Below are 22,770 nucleotides of genomic sequence, written 5' to 3'. Positions count from 1 at the left end.
TTAACTCAGATCTTACCCTCATCGTTATTTTAACTCAGATCCTACCCTCATCGTTATTTTAACTCAGATCTTATCCACATCGTAACTCTTAACTCAGATCTTATACTCATTGTAACTTTTAACTCAGATCTTAGCCTCATCGTTATTTTAACTCAGATCTCATACTCATCGTAACTCTTAACTCAGATCTTACCCTCATCGTTATTTTAACTCAGATCTTATCCACATCGTAACTCTTAACTCAGATCTTATCCTCATTGTAACTTTTAACTCAGATCTTACCCTCAACGTCATTTTAACTCAAATCTTATCGTCATCGTTACTCTTAACTCAGATCTTACCCTCATTGTTATTTTAACTCAGATCTTATCCTCATCGGAACTTTTAACTCAGATCTTACCCTCATCGTTATTTTAACTCAGATCCTACCCTCATCGTTATTTTAACTCAGGTCTTATCCTCATCATAACTCTTTACTCAGATCTAACCCTCATCGTAACTCTAAACTCAGATCTTAGCCTCATCGTTATTTTAACTCAGATCTCATACTCATCGTAACTCTTAACTCAGATCTTACCCTCATCGTAATTATAACTCAGATCTTATCCTCATCGTAATTTTAACTGAGATCTTATCCTCATCGTTATTCTTAACTCAGATCTTACCCTCATTGTTATTTTAACTTAAATCTTATCCACATCGTAACTCTTAACTCAGATCTTATCCTCATCGTTACTCTTTACTCAGATCTTACCCTCATCGTTATTTTAACTCAGATCTTACCCTCATCGTAATTTTAACTCAGATCTTACCCTCATCGTAATTTTAACTCAAATCTTATCGTCATCGTTACTCTTAACTCAGATCTTACCCTCACTGTAATTTTAACTCAGATCTTATCCACATCGTAACTCTTAACTCAGATCTTATCCTCATCGTTACTCTTTACTCAGATCTTACCCTCATCGTTATTTTAACTCAGATCTTACCATCATCGTAATTTTAACTCTGATCTCATACTCATCGTTACTCTTAACTCAGATCTTACCCTCATCGTTATTTTAACTCAAATCTTATCCACATCGTAACTCTTAACTCAGATCTTATCCTCATCGTTACTCTCAACTCAGATCTTACCCTCATCGTTATTTTAACTCAGATCTTACCCTCATCGTAATTTTAACTCTGATCTCATACTCATCGTTACTCTTAACTCAGATCTTACCCTCATCGTTATTTTAACTCAAATCTTATCCACATCGTAACTCTTAACTCAGATCTTATCCTCATCGTTACTCTCAACTCAGATCTTACCCTCATCGTTATTTTAACTCAGATCTTATCCTCATCGGAACTTTTAACTCAGATCTTACCCTCATCGTTATTTTAACTCAGATCCTACCATCATCGTTATTTTAACTCAGATCTTATCCACATCGTAACTCTTAACTCAGATCTTATCCTCATTGTAACTTTTAACTCAGATCCTAGCCTCATCGTTATTTTAACTCAGATCTCATACTCATCGTAACTCTTAACTCAGATCTTACCCTCATCGTAATTATAACTCAGATCTTATCCTCATCGTAATTTTAACTGAGATCTTATCCTCATCGTTATTCTTAACTCAGATCTTACCCTCATTGTTATTTTAACTTAAATCTTATCCACATCGTAACTCTTAACTCAGATCTTATCCTCATCGTTACTCTTTACTCAGATCTTACCCTCATCGTTATTTTAACTCAGATCTTACCCTCATCGTAATTTTAACTCAGATCTTACCCTCATCGTAATTTTAACTCAAATCTTATCGTCATCGTTACTCTTAACTCAGATCTTACCCTCATTGTTATTTTAACTCAGATCTTATCCTCATCGGAACTTTTAACTCAGATCTTACCCTCATCGTTATTTTAACTCAGATCCTACCCTCATCGTTATTTTAACTCAGATCTTATCCACATCGTAACTCTTAACTCAGATCTTATCCTCATTGTAACTTTTAACTCAGATCTCATACTCATCGTAACTCTTAACTCAGATCTTACCCTCATCGTTATTTTAACTCAGATCTTATCCACATCGTAACTCTTAACTCAGATCTTATCCTCATTGTAATTTTAACTCAGATCTTATCGTCATCGTAACTCTTAACTCAGATCTTATCCTCATCGGAACTTTTAACTCAGATCTTACCCTCATCGTTATTTTAACTCAGATCCTACCCTCATCGTTATTTTAACTCAGATCTTATCCACATCGTAACTCTTAACTCAGATCTTATCCTCATTGTAACTTTTAACTCAGATCTTAGCCTCATCGTTATTTTAACTCAGATCTCATACTCATCGTAACTCTTAACTCAGATCTTACCCTCATCGTTATTTTAACTAAAACCTTATCCTCATCGTAACTCTTAACTCAGATCTTACCCTCATCGTAACTCTTAACTCAGATCTTACGCTCATTGTAATTTTAACTCAGATCTTATCCTCATCGGAACTCTTAACTCAGATCTTACCCTCATCGTTATTTTAACTCAGATCTCATACTCATCGTAACTCTTATCTCAGATCTTATCCTCATCGTTACTCTTATTTCAGATCATACTCTTACCGTTATTTTAACTCAGATCTTATCCTCATCGTTATTTTAACTAAAATCTTATCCTCATCGTAACTCTTAACTCAGATTTTAACCTCATCGTAACTCTTAACTCAGATCTTACCCTCATCGTAATTATAACTCAGATCTTACCCTCATCGTAATTTTAACTGAGATCTTATCCTCATCGTTACTCTTAACTCAGATCTAACCCTCATCGTTATTTTAACTCAGATCTCATACTCATCGTAACTCTTAACTCAGATCTTACCCTCATCGTTATTTTAACTCAGATCTTATCCACATCGTAACTCTTAACTCAGATCTTATCCTCATTGTAACTTTTAACTCAGATCTTACCCTCAACGTCATTTTAATTCAAATCTTATCGTCATCGTTACTCTTAACTCAGATCTTACCCTCATTGTTATTTTAACTCAGATCTTATCCTCATCGGAACTTTTAACTCAGATCTTACCCTCATCGTTATTTTAACTCAGATCCTACCCTCATCGTTATTTTAACTCAGGTCTTATCCTCATCATAACTCTTTACTCAGATCTAACCCTCATCGTAACTCTAAACTCAGATCTTAGCCTCATCGTTATTTTAACTCAGATCTCATACTCATCGTAACTCTTAACTCAGATCTTACCCTCATCGTAATTATAACTCAGATCTTATCCTCATCGTAATTTTAACTGAGATCTTATCCTCATCGTTATTCTTAACTCAGATCTTACCCTCATTGTTATTTTAACTTAAATCTTATCCACATCGTAACTCTTAACTCAGATCTTATCCTCATCGTTACTCTTTACTCAGATCTTACCCTCATCGTTATTTTAACTCAGATCTTACCCTCATCGTAATTTTAACTCAGATCTTACCCTCATCGTAATTTTAACTCAAATCTTATCCTCATCGTTACTCTTAACTCAGATCTTACCCTCACTGTAATTTTAACTTAAATCTTATCCACATCGTAACTCTTAACTCAGATCTTATCCTCATCGTTACTCTTTACTCAGATCTTACCCTCATCGTTATTTTAACTCAGATCTTACCATCATCGTAATTTTAACTCTGATCTCATACTCATCGTTACTCTTAACTCAGATCTTACCCTCATCGTTATTTTAACTCAAATCTTATCCACATCGTAACTCTTAACTCAGATCTTATCCTCATCGTTACTCTCAACTCAGATCTTACCCTCATCGTTATTTTAACTCAGATCTTACCATCATCGTAATTTTAACTCTGATCTCATACTCATCGTTACTCTTAACTCAGATCTTACCCTCATCGTTATTTTAACTCAAATCTTATCCACATCGTAACTCTTAACTCAGATCTTATCCTCATCGTTACTCTCAACTCAGATCTTACCCTCATCGTTATTTTAACTCAGATCTTATCCTCATCGGAACTTTTAACTCAGATCTTACCCTCATCGTTATTTTAACTCAGATCCTACCCTCATCGTTATTTTAACTCAGATCTTATCCACATCGTAACTCTTAACTCAGATCTTATCCTCATTGTAACTTTTAACTCAGATCCTAGCCTCATCGTTATTTTAACTCAGATCTCATACTCATCGTAACTCTTAACTCAGATCTTACCCTCATCGTAATTATAACTCAGATCTTATCCTCATCGTAATTTTAACTGAGATCTTATCCTCATCGTTATTCTTAACTCAGATCTTACCCTCATTGTTATTTTAACTTAAATCTTATCCACATCGTAACTCTTAACTCAGATCTTATCCTCATCGTTACTCTTTACTCAGATCTTACCCTCATCGTTATTTTAACTCAGATCTTACCCTCATCGTAATTTTAACTCAGATCTTACCCTCATCGTAATTTTAACTCAAATCTTATCGTCATCGTTACTCTTAACTCAGATCTTACCCTCATTGTTATTTTAACTCAGATCTTATCCTCATCGGAACTTTTAACTCAGATCTTACCCTCATCGTTATTTTAACTCAGATCCTACCCTCATCGTTATTTTAACTCAGATCTTATCCACATCGTAACTCTTAACTCAGATCTTATCCTCATTGTAACTTTTAACTCAGATCTCATACTCATCGTAACTCTTAACTCAGATCTTACCCTCATCGTTATTTTAACTCAGATCTTATCCACATCGTAACTCTTAACTCAGATCTTATCCTCATTGTAATTTTAACTCAGATCTTATCGTCATCGTAACTCTTAACTCAGATCTTATCCTCATCGGAACTTTTAACTCAGATCTTACCCTCATCGTTATTTTAACTCAGATCCTACCCTCATCGTTATTTTAACTCAGATCTTATCCACATCGTAACTCTTAACTCAGATCTTATCCTCATTGTAACTTTTAACTCAGATCTTAGCCTCATCGTTATTTTAACTCAGATCTCATACTCATCGTAACTCTTAACTCAGATCTTACCCTCATCGTTATTTTAACTAAAACCTTATCCTCATCGTAACTCTTAACTCAGATCTTACCCTCATCGTAACTCTTAACTCAGATCTTACGCTCATTGTAATTTTAACTCAGATCTTATCCTCATCGGAACTCTTAACTCAGATCTTACCCTCATCGTTATTTTAACTCAGATCTCATACTCATCGTAACTCTTATCTCAGATCTTATCCTCATCGTTACTCTTATTTCAGATCATACTCTTACCGTTATTTTAACTCAGATCTTATCCTCATCGTTATTTTAACTAAAATCTTATCCTCATCGTAACTCTTAACTCAGATTTTAACCTCATCGTAACTCTTAACTCAGATCTTACCCTCATCGTAATTATAACTCAGATCTTACCCTCATCGTAATTTTAACTGAGATCTTATCCTCATCGTTACTCTTAACTCAGATCTAACCCTCATCGTTATTTTAAATCAGATCTTATCCACATCGTAACTCTTAACTCAGATCTTACCCTCATCGTTATTTTAACTCAGATCTTATCCACATCGTAACTCTTAACTCAGATCTTATCCTCATTGTAACATTTACTCAGATCTTACCCTCATCGTAACTTTTAACTCAGATCTTATCCTCATCGTAACTCTTAACTCACATCTTATCCTCATCGTTTTTGTTAATTCAGTTCTTATCCTCATCGTTACTCTTAACTAAGATCTTATCCTCATCGTAACTCTTAACTCAGACCTTACCCTCATCGTTATTTTAACTAAAACCTTATCCTCATCATAACTCTTAACTCAGATCTTACCCTCATCGTAACTCTTAACTCAGATCTTACGCTCATTGTAATTTTAACTCAGATCTTATCCTCATCGGAACTCTTAACTCAGATCTTACCCTCATCGTTATTTTAACTCAGATCTCATACTCATCGTAACTCTTAACTCAGATCTTATCCTCATCGTAACTCTTAACTCAGATCTTACCCTCATCGTAATTATAACTCAGATCTTACCCTCATCGTAATTTTAACTGAGATCTTATCCTCATCGTTACTCTTAACTCAGATCTAACCCTCATCGTTATTTTAAATCAGATCTTATCCACATCGTAACTCTTAACTCAGATCTTACCCTCATCGTTATTTTAACTCAGATCTTATCCACATCGTAACTCTTAACTCAGATCTTATCCTCATTGTAACATTTACTCAGATCTTACCCTCATCGTAACTTTTAACTCAGATCTTATCCTCATCGTAACTCTTAACTCACATCTTATCCTCATCGTTTTTGTTAATTCAGTTCTTATCCTCATCGTTACTCTTAACTAAGATCTTATCCTCATCGTAACTCTTAACTCAGACCTTACCCTCATCGTTATTTTAACTAAAACCTTATCCTCATCATAACTCTTAACTCAGATCTTACCCTCATCGTAACTCTTAACTCAGATCTTACCCTCATTGTTATTTTAACTCAGATCTTATCCTCATCGGAACTTTTAACTCAGATCTTACCCTCATCGTTATTTTAACTCAGATCCTACCCTCATCGTTATTTTAACTCAGGTCTTATCCTCATCATAACTCTTTACTCAGATCTAACCCTCATCGTAACTCTAAACTCAGATCTTATCCTCATCGTTATTTTAACTCAGATCTTATCCACATCGTAACTCTTAACTCAGATCTTATCCTCATTGTAACATTTAACTCAGATCTTAGCCTCATCGCTATTTTAACTTAGATCTCATACTCATCGTAACTCTTAACTCAGATCTTACCCTCATCGTTATTTATACTCAGATCTTATCCACATCGTAACTCTTAACTCAGATCTTATCCTCATTGTAACTTTTAACTCAGATCTTACCCTCATCGATATTTTAACTCAGATCTTACCCTCATCGTAACTCTTAACTCAAATCTTTTCCTCATCGTTACTCTTAACTCAGATCTTACCCTCATCGTTATTTTAACTGAGGTATCATCCTCATCCTCATCATAACTCTTAACTCAGATCTTATCCTCATCGTAACTCTTTACTCAGATCTTACCCTCATCGTAACTTTTAACTCAGATCTTATCCTCATCGTAACTCTTAACTCACATCTTATCCTCATTGTTTTTGTTAATTCAGTTCTTATCCTCATCGTTACTCTTAACTAAGATCTTATCCTCATCGTAACTCTTAACTCAGATCTTACCCTCATCCTTATTTTAACTAAAACCTTATCCTCATTGTAACTCTTAACTCAGATCTTACCCTCATCGTAACTCTTAACTCAGATCTTACGCTCATTGTAATTTTAACTCAGATCTTATCCTCATCGGAACTCTTAACTCAGATCTTACCCTCATCGTTATTTTAACTCAGATCTCATACTCATCGTAACTCTTATCTCAGATCTTACCCTCATCGTTTTTTTAACTTAGATCTTATCCACATCGTAACTCTTAACTCAGATCTTACCCTCATCGTTATTTTAACTCAGATCTTACCCTCATCGTAATTTTAACTCAGATCTTACCCTCATCGTTATTTTAACTAAAATCTTACCCTCATCGTTATTTTAACTCAGATCTTACCCTCATCATAATTTTAACTCAGATCTTACCCTCATCGTAATTTTAACTCAGATCTTATCGTCATCGTTACTCTTAACTCAGATCTTACCCTCATTGTTATTTTAACTCAGATCTTATCCTCATCGGAACTTTTAATTCAGATCTTACCCTCATCGTTATTTTAACTCAGATCCTACCCTCATCGTTATTTTAACTCAGGTCTTATCCTCATCATAACTCTTTACTCAGATCTAACCCTCATCGTAACTCTAAACTCAGATCTTATCCTCATCGTTATTTTAACTCAGATCTTATCCACATCGTAACTCTTAACTCAGATCTTATCCTCATTGTAACTTTTAACTCAGATCTTAGCCTCATCGTTATTTTAACTCAGATCTCATACTCATCGTAACTCTTAACTCAGATCTTACCCTCATCGTTATTTTAACTCAGATCTTATCCACATCGTAACTCTTAACTCAGATCTTATCCTCATTGTAACTTTTAACTCAGATCTTACCCTCATCGATATTTTAACTCAGATCTTACCCTCATCGTAACTCTTAACTCAAATCTTTTCCTCATCGTTACTCTTAACTCAGATCTTACCCTCATCGTTATTTTAACTGAGGTATCATCCTCATCCTCATCATAACTCTTAACTCAGATCTTATCCTCATCGTAACTCTTTACTCAGATCTTACCCTCATCGTAACTTTTAACTCAGATCTTATCCTCATCGTAACTCTTAACTCACATCTTATCCTCATTGTTTTTGTTAATTCAGTTCTTATCCTCATCGTTACTCTTAACTAAGATCTTATCCTCATCGTAACTCTTAACTCAGATCTTACCCTCATCCTTATTTTAACTAAAACCTTATCCTCATTGTAACTCTTAACTCAGATCTTACCATCATCGTAACTCTTAACTCAGATCTTACGCTCATTGTAATTTTAACTCAGATCTTATCCTCATCGGAACTCTTAACTCAGATCTTACCCTCATCGTTATTTTAACTCAGATCTCATACTCATCGTAACTCTTATCTCAGATCTTACCCTCATCGTTTTTTTAACTTAGATCTTATCCACATCGTAACTCTTAACTCAGATCTTACCCTCATCGTTATTTTAACTCAGATCTTACCCTCATCGTAATTTTAACTCAGATCTTACCCTCATCGTTATTTTAACTCAGATCTCATACTCATCGTAACTCTTATCTCAGATCTTACCCTCATCGTTTTTTTAACTTAGATCTTATCCACATCGTAACTCTTAACTCAGATCTTACCCTCATCGTTATTTTAACTCAGATCTTACCCTCATCGTAATTTTAACTCAGATCTTATCCTCATCGTAACTCTTAATTCAGATCTTACCCTCATTGTAACTTTTAACTCAGATCTTTTGATTTGATTTCAGAATATTTATTATCTCAAAAAGAATACAAATTCACTTACTGAGATACTTAAACTAACATGATACATATATTGAGCGGCAAATCGTTATATACTATACACAATTTAAGAAGTTATATTTAAAGTTACAATAATTACACAGAGTTACAATAAATACTAATTAGGTAGATACATTAATAACGAAATAGGTGGGTAAAGTATAAAATAAATGTTTACAGTAATGAATAAAATACCTACACTATTTTATTATTTATTATAATTACAGCTATGAGGGTATTTGTTTATTAAGGTCTCGTTCATGGTCATAGCCGGAAGCGGTCTAATAAAATAAGTTATGAGAAATCCTTCAAAATGTGGTGTTTTAACGTTTTTTTAAAAACATTTAATGACTGTAATTCTTTAATATCTTTTGGGAGGTTGTTATACAATTTTGCCCCTTCGTACATTATATTTTACATAGATCTTATCCTCATCGTTATTTTAACTCAGATCTTATCCACATCGTAACTCTTAACTCAGATCTTATCCTCATTGTAACATTTAACTCAGATCCTACCCTCATCGTTATTTTAACTCAGATCTTATCCACATCGTAACTCATAACTCAGATCTTATCCTCATTGTAACTTTTAACTCAGATCTTAGCCTCATCGTTATTTTAACTCAGATCTCATACTCATCGTAACTCTTAACTCAGATCTTACCCTCATCGTTATTTTAACTCAGATCTTATCCACATCGTAACTCTTAACTCAGATCTTATCCTCATTGTAACTTTTAACTCAGATCTTAGCCTCATCGTTATTTTAACTCAGATCTCATACTCATCGTAACTCTTAACTCAGATCTTACCCTCATCGTTATTTTAACTCAGATCTTATCCACATCGTAACTCTTAACTCAGATATTATCCTCATTGTAACATTTACTCAGATCTTACCCTCATCGTAACTTTTAACTCAGATCTTATCCTCATCGTAACTCTTAACTCACATCTTATCCTCATCGTTTTTGTTAATTCAGTTCTTATCCTCATCGTTACTCTTAACTAAGATCTTATCCTCATCGTAACTCTTAACTCAGACCTTACCCTCATCGTTATTTTAACTAAAACCTTATCCTCATCGTAACTCTTAACTCAGATCTTACCCTCATCGTAACTCTTAACTCAGATCTTACGCTCATTGTAATTTTAACTCAGATCTTATCCTCATCGGAACTCTTAACTCAGATCTTACCCTGATCGTTATTTTAACTCAAATCTTATCCACATCGTAACTCTTAACTCAGATCTTATCCTCATCGTTACTCTCAACTCAGATCTTACCCTCATCGTTATTTTAACTCAGATCTTACCATCATCGTAATTTTAACTCAAATCTTATCCACATCGTAACTCTTAACTCAGATCTTATCCTCATCGTTACTCTCAACTCAGATCTTACCCTCATCGTTATTTTAACTCAGATCTTATCCTCATCGGAACTTTTAACTCAGATCTTACCCTCATCGTTATTTTAACTCAGATCCTACCATCATCGTTATTTTAACTCAGATCTTATCCACATCGTAACTCTTAACTCAGATCTTATCCTCATTGTAACTTTTAACTCAGATCTTAGCCTCATCGTTATTTTAACTCAGATCTCATACTCATCGTAACTCTTAACTCAGATCTTACCCTCATCGTAATTATAACTCAGATCTTATCCTCATCGTAATTTTAACTGAGATCTTATCCTCATCGTTATTCTTAACTCAGATCTTACCCTCATTGTTATTTTAACTTAAATCTTATCCACATCGTAACTCTTAACTCAGATCTTATCCTCATCGTTACTCTTTACTCAGATCTTACCCTCATCGTTATTTTAACTCAGATCTTACCCTTATCGTAATTTTAACTCAAATCTTATCGTCATCGTTACTCTTAACTCAGATCTTACCCTCATTGTTATTTTAACTCAGATCTTATCCTCATCGGAATTTTTAACTCAGATCTTACCCTCATCGTTATTTTAACTCAGATCCTACCCTCATCGTTATTTTAACTCAGATCTTATCCACATCGTAACTCTTAACTCAGATCTTATCCTCATTGTAACTTTTAACTCAGATCTTAGCCTCATCGTTATTTTAACTCAGATCTCATACTCATCGTAACTCTTAACTCAGATCTTACCCTCATCGTTATTTTAACTCAGATCTTATCCACATCGTAACTCTTAACTCAGATCTTATCCTCATTGTAACTTTTAACTCAGATCTTAGCCTCATCGTTATTTTAACTCAGATCTCATACTCATCGTAACTCTTAACTCAGATCTTACCCTCATCGTTATTTTAATTCAGATCTTATCCACATCGTAACTCTTAACTCAGATCTTATCCTCATTGTAACATTTACTCAGATCTTACCCTCATCGTAACTTTTAACTCAGATCTTATCCTCATCGTAACTCTTAACTCACATCTTATCCTCATCGTTTTTGTTAATTCAGTTCTTATCCTCATCGTTACTCTTAAATAAGATCTTATCCTCATCGTAACTCTTAACTCAGACCTTACCCTCATCGTTATTTTAACTAAAACCTTATCCTCATCATAACTCTTAACTCAGATCTTACCCTCATCGTAACTCTTAACTCAGATCTTACGCTCATTGTAATTTTAACTCAGATCTTATCCTCATCGGAACTCTTAACTCAGATCTTACCCTCATCGTTATTTTAACTCAGATCTCATACTCATCGTAACTCTTATCTCAGATCTTATCCTCATCGTTACTCTTATTTCAGATCATACTCTTACCGTTATTTTAACTCAGATCTTACCCTCATCGTTATTTTAACTAAAATCTTATCCTCATCGTAACTCTTAACTCAGATTTTACCCTCATCGTAACTCTTAACTCAGATCTTACCCTCATCGTAATTATAACTCAGATCTTACCCTCATCGTAATTTTAACTGAGATCTTATCCGCATCGTTACTCTTAACTCAGATCTAACCCTCATCGTTATTTTAAATCAGATCTTATCCACATCGTAACTCTTAACTCAGATCTTACCCTCATCGTAATTTTAACTCAGATCTTACCCTCATCGTAATTTTAACTCAAATCTTATCGTCATCGTTACTCTTAACTCAGATCTTACCCTCATTGTTATTTTAACTCAGATCTTATCCTCATCGGAACTTTTAACTCAGATCTTACCCTCATCGTTATTTTTACTCAGATCCTACCCTCATCGTTATTTTAACTCAGATCTTATCCACATCGTAACTCTTAACTCAGATCTTATCCTCATTGTAACTTTTAACTCAGATCTTAGCCTCATCGTTATTTTAACTCAGATCTCATACTCATCGTAACTCTTAACTCAGATCTTACCCTCATCGTTATTTTAACTCAGATCTTATCCACATCGTAACTCTTAACTCAGATCTTATCCTCATTGTAATTTTAACTCAGATCTTATCGTCATCGTAACTCTTAACTCAGATCTTACCCTCATCGTAACTCTTAACTCAGATCTTACCCTCATCGTTATTTTAACTCAGATCCTACCCTCATCGTTATTTTAACTCAGATCTTATCCACATCGTAACTCTTAACTCAGATCTTATCCTCATTGTAACTTTTAACTCAGATCTTACCCTCATCGTAATTTTAACTCAGATCTTATCCTCATCGTAACTCTTAAATCAGATCTTATCCTCATCGGAACTTTTAACTCAGATCTTACCCTCATCGTTATTTTAACTCAGATCCTACCCTCATCGTTATTTTAACTCAGATCTTATCCACATCGTAACTCTTAACTCAGATCTTATCCTCATTGTAACTTTTAACTCAGATCTTAGCCTCATCGTTATTTTAACTCAGATCTCATACTCATCGTAACTCTTAACTCAGATCTTACCCTCATCGTTATTTTAACTCAGATCTTATCCACATCGTAACTCTTAACTCAGATCTTATCCTCATTGTAACTTTTAACTCAGATCTTACCCTCATCGTTATTTTAACTCAGATCTTACCCTCATCGTTATTTTAACTCAGATCTTATCCACATCGTAACTCTTAACTCAGATCTTATCCTCATTGTAACTTTTAACTCAGATCTTAGCCTCATCGTTATTTTAACTCAGATCTCATCCTCATCGTAACTCTTAACTCAGATCTTACCCTCATCGTTATTTTAACTCAGATCTTATCCACATCGTAACTCTTAACTCAGATCTTATCCTCATTGTAACTTTTAACTCAGATCTTAGCCTCATCGTAACTCTTAACTCAGATCTTATCCTCATCGTTACTCTTAACTCAGATCTTACCCTCATCGTTATTTTAACTCAGATCTTATCCTCATCGGAACTCTTAACTCAGATCTTACCCTCATCGTTATTTTAACTCAGATCCTACCCTCATCGTTATTTTAACTCAGATCTTATCCACATCGTAACTCTTAACTCACATCTTATCCTCATCGTTTTTGTTAATTCAGTTCTTATCCTCATCGTTACTCTTAACTAAGTTCTTATCCTCATCGTAACTCTTAACTCAGACCTTACCCTCATCGTTATTTTAACTAAAACCTTATCCTCATCGTAACTCTTAACTCAGATCTTACCCTCATCGTAACTCTTAACTCAGATCTTACGCTCATTGTAATTTTAACTCAGATCTTATCCTCATCGGAACTCTTAACTCAGATCTTACCCTCATCGTTATTTTAACTCAAATCTTATCCACATCGTAACTCTTAACTCAGATCTTATCCTCATCGTTACTCTCAACTCAGATCTTACCCTCATCGTTATTTTAACTCAGATCTTACCATCATCGTAATTTTAACTCTGATCTCATACTCATCGTTACTCTTAACTCAGATCTTACCCTCATCGTTATTTTAACTCAAATCTTATCCACATCGTAACTCTTAACTCAGATCTTATCCTCATCGTTACTCTTAACTCAGATCTTACCCTCATCGTTATTTTAACTCAGATCTTATCCTCATCGGAACTTTTAACTCAGATCTTACCCTCATCGTTATTTTAACTCAGATCCTACCATCATTGTTATTTTAACTCAGATCTTATCCACATCGTAACTCTTAACTCAGATCTTATCCTCATTGTAACTTTTAACTCAGATCTTAGCCTCATCGTTATTTTAACTCAGATCTCATACTCATCGTAACTCTTAACTCAGATCTTACCCTCATCGTAATTATAACTCAGATCTTATCCTCATCGTAATTTTAACTGAGATCTTATCCTCATCGTTATTCTTAACTCAGATCTTACCCTCATTGTTATTTTAACTTAAATCTTATCCACATCGTAACTCTTAACTCAGATCTTATCCTCATCGTTACTCTTTACTCAGATCTTACCCTCATCGTTATTTTAACTCAGATCTTACCCTCATCGTAATTTTAACTCAGATCTTACCCTCATCGTAATTTTAACTCAAATCTTATCGTCATCGTTACTCATAACTCAGATCTTACCCTCATTGTTATTTTAACTCAGATCTTATCCTCATCGGAACTTTTAACTCAGATCTTACCCTCATCGTTATTTTAACTCAGATCCTACTTCATCGTTATTTTAACTCAGATCTTATCCACATCGTAACTCTTAACTCAGATCTTATCCTCATTGTAACTTTTAACTCAGATCTTAGCCTCATCGTTATTTTAACTCAGATCTCATACTCATCGTAACTCTTAACTCAGATCTTACCCTCATCGTTATTTTAACTCAGATCTTATCCACATCGTAACTCTTAACTCAGATCTTATCCTCATTGTAATTTTAACTCAGATCTTATCGTCATCGTAACTGTTAACTCAGATCTTATCCTCATCGGAACTTTTAACTCAGATCTTACCCTCATCGTTATTTTAACTCAGATCCTACCCTCATCGTTATTTTAACTCAGATCTTATCCACATCGTAACTCTTAACTCAGATCTTATCCTCATTGTAACTTTTAACTCAGATCTTACCCTCATCGTTATTTTAACTCAGATCCTACCCTCATCGTTATTTTAACTCAGATCTTATCCACATCGTAACTCATAACTCAGATCTTATCCTCATCGTAACTCTTAACTCAGATCTTAGCCTCATCGTTATTTTAACTCAGATCTCATACTCATCGTAACTCTTAACTCAGATCTTACCCTCATCGTTATTTTAACTCAGATCTTATCCACATCGTAACTCTTAACTCAGATCTTATCCTCATTGTAACTTTTAACTCAGATCTTAGCCTCATCGTTATTTTAACTCAGATCTCATACTCATCGTAACTCTTAACTCAGATCTTACCCTCATCGTTATTTTAACTCAGATCTTATCCACATCGTAACTCTTAACTCAGATATTATCCTCATTGTAACATTTACTCAGATCTTACCCTCATCGTAACTTTTAACTCAGATCTTATCCTCATCGTAACTCTTAACTCAGATCTTATCCTCATCGTTTTTGTTAATTCAGATCTTATCCTCATCGTTACTCTTAACTAAGATCTTATCCTCATCGTAACTCTTAACTCAGACCTTACCCTCATCGTTATTTTAACTAAAACCTTATCCTCATCGTAACTCTTAACTCAGATCTTACCCTCATCGTAACTCTTAACTCAGATCTTACGCTCATTGTAATTTTAACTCAGATCTTATCCTCATCGGAACTCTTAACTCAGATCTTACCCTGATCGTTATTTTAACTCAAATCTTATCCACATCGTAACTCTTAACTCAGATCTTATCCTCATCGTTACTCTCAACTCAGATCTTACCCTCATCGTTATTTTAACTCAGATCTTACCATCATCGTAATTTTAACTCTGATCTCATACTCATCGTTACTCTTAACTCAGATCTTACCCTCATCGTTATTTTAACTCAAATCTTATCCACATCGTAACTCTTAACTCAGATCTTATCCTCATCGTTACTCTTAACTCAGATCTTACCCTCATCGTTATTTTAACTCAGATCTTATCCTCATCGGAACTTTTAACTCAGATCTTACCCTCATCGTTATTTTAACTCAGATCCTACCATCATCGTTATTTTAACTCAGATCTTATCCTCATCGTAACTCTTAACTCAGATCTTATCCTCATTGTAACTTTTAACTCAGATCTTAGCCTCATCGTTATTTTAACTCAGATCTCATACTCATCGTAACTCTTAACTCAGATCTTACCCTCATCGTAATTATAACTCAGATCTTATCCTCATCGTAATTTTAACTGAGATCTTATCCTCATCGTTATTCTTAACTCAGATCTTACCCTCATTGTTATTTTAACTTAAATCTTATCCACATCGTAACTCTTAACTCAGATCTTATCCTCATCGTTACTCTTTACTCAGATCTTACCCTCATCGTTATTTTAACTCAGATCTTACCCTCATCGTAATTTTAACTCAAATCTTATCGTCATCGTTACTCTTAACTCAGATCTTACCCTCATCGTTATTTTAACTCAGATCTTATCCACATCGTAACTCTTAACTCAGATCTTATCCTCATTGTAACATTTACTCAGATCTTACCCTCATCGTAACTTTTAACTCAGATCTTATCCTCATCGTAACTCTTAACTCACATCTTATCCTCATCGTTTTTGTTAATTCAGTTCTTATCCTCATCGTTACTCTTAACTAAGATCTTATCCTCATCGTAACTCTTAACTCAGACCTTACCCTCATCGTTATTTTAACTAAAACCTTATCCTCATCATAACTTTTAACTCAGATCTTACCCTCATCGTAACTCTTAACTCAGATCTTACGCTCATTGTAATTTTAACTCAGATCTTATCCTCATCGGAACTCTTAACTCAGATCTTACCCTCATCGTTATTTTAACTCAGATCTCATACTCATCGTAACTCTTATCTCAGATCTTATCCTCATCGTTACTCTTATTTCAGATCATACTCTTACCGTTATTTTAACTCAGATCTTATCCTCATCGTTATTTTAACTAAGATCTTATCCTCATCGTAACTCTTAACTCAGATTTTACCCTCATCGTAACTCTTAACTCAGATCTTACCCTCATCGTAATTATAACTCAGATCTTACCCTCATCGTAATTTTAACTCAGATCTTATCCTCATCGTTACTCTTAACTCAGATCTAACCCTCATCGTTATTTTAAATCAGATCTTATCCACATCGTAACTCTTAACTCAGATCTTACCCTCATCGTAATTTTAACTCAGATCTTACCCTCATCGTAATTTTAACTCAAATCTTATCGTCATCGTTACTCTTAACTCAGATCTTACCCTCATTGTTATTTTAACTCAGATCTTATCCTCATCGGAACTTTTAACTCAGATCTTACCCTCATCGTTATTTTAACTCAGATCCTACCCTCATCGTTATTTTAACTCAGATCTTATCCACATCGTAACTCTTAACTCAGATCTTATCCTCATTGTAACTTTTAACTCAGATCTTAGCCTCATCGTTATTTTAACTCAGATCTCATACTCATCGTAACTCTTAACTCAGATCTTACCCTCATCGTTATTTTAACTCAGATCTTATCCACATCGTAACTCTTAACTCAGATCTTATCCTCATTGTAATTTTAACTCAGATCTTATCGTCATCGTAACTCTTAACTCAGATCTTATCCTCATCGGAACTTTTAACTCAGATCTTACCCTCATCGTTATTTTAACTCAGATCCTACCCTCATCGTTATTTTAACTCAGATCTTATCCACATCGTAACTCTTAACTCAGATCTTATCCTCATTGTAACTTTTAACTCAGATCTTACCCTCATCGTAATTTTAACTCCGATCTTATCCTCATCGTAACTCTTAACTCAGATCTTATCCTCATCGGAACTTTTAACTCAGATCTTACCATCATCGTTATTTTAACTCAGATCTTATCCACATCGTAACTCTTAACTCAGATCTTATCCTCATTGTAACTTTTAACTCAGATCTTAGCCTCATCGTTATTTTAACTCAGATCTCATACTCATCGTAACTCTTAACTCAGATCTTACCCTCATCGTAATTATAACTCAGATCTTATCCTCATCGTAATTTTAACTGAGATCTTATCCTCATCGTTATTCTTAACTCAGATCTTACCCTCATTGTTATTTTAACTCAAATCTTATCCACATCGTAACTCTTAACTCAGATCTTATCCTCATCGTTACTCTTTACTCAGATCTTACCCTCATCGTTATTTTAACTCAGATCTTACCCTCATCGTAATTTTAACTCAAATCTTATCCTCATCGTTACTCTTAACTCAGATCTTACCCTCATTGTTATTTTAACTCAGATCTTATCCTCATCGGAACTTTTAACTCAGATCTTACCCTCATCGTTATTTTAACTCAGATCCTACCCTCATCGTTATTTTAACTCAGATCTTATCCACATCGTAACTCTTAACTCAGATCTTATCCTCATTGTAACTTTTAACTCAGATCTTAGCCTCATCGTTATTTTAACTCAGATCTCATACTCATCGTAACTCTTAACTCAGATCTTACCCTCATCGTTATTTTAACTCAGATCTTATCCACATCGTAACTCTTAACTCAGATCTTATCCTCATTGTAACTTTTAACTCAGATCTTAGCCTCATCGTTATTTTAACTCAGATCTCATACTCATCGTAACTCTTAACTCAGATCTTACCCTCATCGTTATTTTAACTCAGATCTTATCCACATCGTAACTCTTAACTCAGATCTTATCCTCATTGTAACATTTACTCAGATCTTACCCTCATCGTAACTTTTAACTCAGATCTTATCCTCATCGTAACTCTTAACTCACATCTTATCCTCATCGTTTTTGTTAATTCAGTTCTTATCCTCATCGTTACTCTTAAATAAGATCTTATCCTCATCGTAACTCTTAACTCAGACCTTACCCTCATCGTTATTTTAACTAAAACCTTATCCTCATCATAACTCTTAACTCAGATCTTACCCTCATCGTAACTCTTAACTCAGATCTTACGCTCATTGTAATTTTAACTCAGATCTTATCCTCATCGGAACTCTTAACTCAGATCTTACCCTCATCGTTATTTTAACTCAGATCTCATACTCATCGTAACTCTTATCTCAGATCTTATCCTCATCGTTACTCTTATTTCAGATCATACTCTTACCGTTATTTTAACTCAGATCTTATCCTCATCGTTATTTTAACTAAAATCTTATCCTCATCGTAACTCTTAACTCAGATTTTACCCTCATCGTAACTCTTAACTCAGATCTTACCCTCATCGTAATTATAACTCAGATCTTACCCTCATCGTAATTTTAACTGAGATCTTATCCTCATCGTTACTCTTAACTCAGATCTAACCCTCATCGTTATTTTAAATCAGATCTTATCCACATCGTAACTCTTAACTCAGATCTTACCCTCATCGTAATTTTAACTCAGATCTTACCCTCATCGTAATTTTAACTCAAATCTTATCGTCATCGTTACTCTTAACTCAGATCTTACCCTCATTGTTATTTTAACTCAGATCTTATCCTCATCGTAATTTTAACTCAGATCTTACCCTCATCGTTATTTTTACTCAGATCCTACCCTCATCGTTATTTTAACTCAGATCTTATCCACATCGTAACTCTTAACTCAGATCTTATCCTCATTGTAACTTTTAACTCAGATCTTAGCCTCATCGTTATTTTAACTCAGATCTCATACTCATCGTAACTCTTAACTCAGATCTTACCCTCATCGTTATTTTAACTCAGATCTTATCCACATCGTAACTCTTAACTCAGATCTTATCCTCATTGTAATTTTAACTCAGATCTTATCGTCATCGTAACTCTTAACTCAGATCTTATCCTCATCGGAACTTTTAACTCAGATCTTACCCTCATCGTTATTTTAACTCAGATCCTACCCTCATCGTTATTTTAACTCAGATCTTATCCACATCGTAACTCTTAACTCAGATCTTATCCTCATTGTAACTTTTAACTCAGATCTTACCCTCATCGTAATTTTAACTCAGATCTTATCGTCATCGTAACTCTTAAATCAGATCTTATCCTCATCGGAACTTTTAACTCAGATCTTACCCTCATCGTTATTTTAACTCAGATCCTACCCTCATCGTTATTTTAACTCAGATCTTATCCACATCGTAACTCTTAACTCAGATCTTATCCTCATTGTAACTTTTAACTCAGATCTTAGCCTCATCGTTATTTTAACTCAGATCTCATACTCATCGTAACTCTTAACTCAGATCTTACCCTCATCGTTATTTTAACTCAGATCTTATCCACATCGTAACTCTTAACTCAGATCTTATCCTCATTGTAACTTTTAACTCAGATCTTACCCTCATCGTTATTTTAACTCAGATCCTACCCTCATCGTTATTTTAACTCAGATCTTATCCACATCGTAACTCTTAACTCAGATCTTATCCTCATTGTAACTTTTAACTCAGATCTTAGCCTCATCGTTATTTTAACTCAGATCTCATACTCATCGTAACTCTTAACTCAGATCTTACCCTCATCGTTATTTTAACTCAGATCTTATCCACATCGTAACTCTTAACTCAGATCTTATCCTCATTGTAACTTTTAACTCAGATCTTAGCCTCATCGTAACTCTTAACTCAGATCTTATCCTCATCGTTACTCTCAACTCAGATCTTACCCTCATCGTTATTTTAACTCAGATCTTATCCTCATCGGAACTTTTAACTCAGATCTTACCCTCATCGTTATTTTAACTCAGATCCTACCATCATCGTTATTTTAACTCAGATCTTATCCACATCGTAACTCTTAACTCAGATCTTATCCTCATCGTTACTCTCAACTCAGATCTTACCCTCATCGTTATTTTAACTCAGATCTTATCCTCATCGGAACTTTTAACTCAGATCTTACCCTCATCGTTATTTTAACTCAGATCCTACCATCATCGTTATTTTAACTCAGATCTTATCCACATCGTAACTCTTAACTCAGATCTTATCCTCATTGTAACTTTTAACTCAGATCTTAGCCTCATCGTTATTTTAACTCAGATCTCATACTCATCGTAACTCTTAACTCAGATCTTACCCTCATCGTAATTATAACTCAGATCTTATCCTCATCGTAATTTTAACTGAGATCTTATCCTCATCGTTATTCTTAACTCAGATCTTACCCTCATTGTTATTTTAACTTAAATCTTATCCACATCGTAACTCTTAACTCAGATCTTATCCTCATCGTTACTCTTTACTCAGATCTTACCCTCATCGTTATTTTAACTCAGATCTTACCCTTATCGTAATTTTAACTCAAATCTTATCGTCATCGTTACTCTTAACTCAGATCTTACCCTCATTGTTATTTTAACTCAGATCTTATCCTCATCGGAATTTTTAACTCAAATCTTACCCTCATCGTTATTTTAACTCAGATCCTACCCTCATCGTTATTTTAACTCAGATCTTATCCACATCGTAACTCTTAACTCAGATCTTATCCTCATTGTAACTTTTAACTCAGATCTTAGCCTCATCGTTATTTTAACTCAGATCTCATACTCATCGTAACTCTTAACTCAGATCTTACCCTCATCGTTATTTTAACTCAGATCTTATCCACATCGTAACTCTTAACTCAGATCTTATCCTCATTGTAACTTTTAACTCAGATCTTAGCCTCATCGTTATTTTAACTCAGATCTCATACTCATCGTAACTCTTAACTCAGATCTTACCCTCATCGTTATTTTAATTCAGATCTTATCCACATCGTAACTCTTAACTCAGATCTTATCCTCATTGTAACATTTACTCAGATCTTACCCTCATCGTAACTTTTAACTCAGATCTTATCCTCATCGTAACTCTTAACTCACATCTTATCCTCATCGTTTTTGTTAATTCAGTTCTTATCCTCATCGTTACTCTTAAATAAGATCTTATCCTCATCGTAACTCTTAACTCAGACCTTACCCTCATCGTTATTTTAACTAAAACCTTATCCTCATCATAACTCTTAACTCAGATCTTACCCTCATCGTAACTCTTAACTCAGATCTTACGCTCATTGTAATTTTAACTCAGATCTTATCCTCATCGGAACTCTTAACTCAGATCTTACCCTCATCGTTATTTTAACTCAGATCTCATACTCATCGTAACTCTTATCTCAGATCTTATCCTCATCGTTACTCTTATTTCAGATCATACTCTTACCGTTATTTTAACTCAGATCTTATCCTCATCGTTATTTTAACTAAAATCTTATCCTCATCGTAACTCTTAACTCAGATTTTACCCTCATCGTAACTCTTAACTCAGATCTTACCCTCATCGTAATTATAACTCAGATCTTACCCTCATCGTAATTTTAACTGAGATCTTATCCTCATCGTTACTCTTAACTCAGATCTAACCCTCATCGTTATTTTAAATCAGATCTTATCCACATCGTAACTCTTAACTCAGATCTTACCCTCATCGTAATTTTAACTCAGATCTTACCCTCATCGTAATTTTAACTCAAATCTTATCGTCATCGTTACTCTTAACTCAGATCTTACCCTCATTGTTATTTTAACTCAGATCTTATCCTCATCGGAACTTTTAACTCAGATCTTACCCTCATCGTTATTTTTACTCAGATCCTACCCTCATCGTTATTTTAAC

Source organism: Leptidea sinapis, chromosome 27, assembly GCF_905404315.1.
Source record: "Leptidea sinapis chromosome 27, ilLepSina1.1, whole genome shotgun sequence".
In the NCBI taxonomy this organism is placed as follows: domain Eukaryota; kingdom Metazoa; phylum Arthropoda; class Insecta; order Lepidoptera; family Pieridae; genus Leptidea; species Leptidea sinapis.
The sequence above is the reverse complement of the archived record's forward strand: the minus strand, read 5'-3'. Positions refer to the sequence as shown.